The sequence below is a fragment of the Phacochoerus africanus genome, chromosome 4 (genome assembly GCF_016906955.1).
Source record: "Phacochoerus africanus isolate WHEZ1 chromosome 4, ROS_Pafr_v1, whole genome shotgun sequence".
Lineage (NCBI taxonomy): Eukaryota > Metazoa > Chordata > Mammalia > Artiodactyla > Suidae > Phacochoerus > Phacochoerus africanus.
The window spans coordinates 99,811,173-99,812,597 of NC_062547.1; positions in this window are offsets into that span (position 1 = coordinate 99,811,173).

A 1,425-nucleotide genomic window follows, 5' to 3' on the forward strand; every position below is an offset into this window, starting at 1 on the left:
ATTACTTACTATATATTAGGAATCCCTGTATCTTTCAACATTCACAAAGCACTTCTTCCTCTGTTTAACCCAACAACAGCTGATTTGATTGGTGACAAGTTTGTTTGCCTAAACAGAACATGAATACATTACTAATTAGTAGATTTAATTGCATAAAGGGGGTACTTTATTTGCACCTACCAACTTTTGATACTATAAGTATTTTAACTGTAGCTTATATCAAGTATTAAATTAGCACATGATTTAAATGCTGAGTTGGCCATAGTAAGTTAATGTCACAATTAATGTAAAGAAGCTGTATTATAAACATGTTGTTTATCAAATGCATACAATTATAACTATGCCCAATTAAAATGATAAACATATCAATTGAAAAGAGATTTTTCTTTTCCTATGCCTAGATAATGGGTTTTTCCATCTCAGTTAATAAAAACAATAAATAAAAATTATTCAAGGAAATTTCTAAGTTACATGTAAATAAAAATGAAAATTAAAGGAGTGTAGTAATTGGAGGAGAAATATCTGTTGCTTAAAAATTCATCCTAGATCAAATCAAATTCCAGAAGGCTATGGATTCTACAGTTCTTACATATATGAAGCATTTTTCTTGGTAAAGCTATATTAAGAACTTGAAGCAAAAACCAGTATTTTAACCTTTCCCTCTGGTAACCTTGGAGGTACTGCTATATGATAAAAGAGAACATCTGACAAAAAATTCTAACAAGCAGTTCTCTAAAGTAAACTTTTCTTGACTAAAGGGAGAGATCTCAAATCTGATGTTTAGTTACGGTTCACCAAATATAATCCTAAATTCATGATCATGCCATTTAATTCTCAGTTTTCTCTTGGCCACGTGTTTTTTCATTTTTCATTTCAGGGTACATGTCAGGCTACTAAAAGTTGTTAAGAGTACTTTTATCAACTGGTCTGATGAGCAAAACAAGTCATGGTTTTGCATAGTCTATATATCTCCCTAGGCCAAAGGAATTATTGCTGAGTATGGATTACAACCCACCAGAACACTGGTAGTATATCAAAGTCTACTATTCCAATTCACCGTGACATACACAGTTATGAACCCCAGGAAATAGCATTCTAAGTTGATCCCCAAGAAAAATATTTGAAATAAGATAATATTGTCCTTTTGGGGTATCTCTTCCCTCAGTATTTACCCAATACCTTCAAGCTTCTTTGGGATCCCTGACAATCCCCAATAAATGAGTCTTCCTTCATATCTCTAAAGAAGAGAGATATGAAGGAAACTGCCACTCTCTCTCACTTATAAGGACCCTTGTCCTTCCATTGAACTCATGGGGATAATCTTGCCATTTCAAGATCCTTAACCACATCTGCAAAGTTCCTTTTAACCTCATGAGGTAACATATTCACAGGTTCAGATAATCAGGGCAAGAACATCTTTGGAGG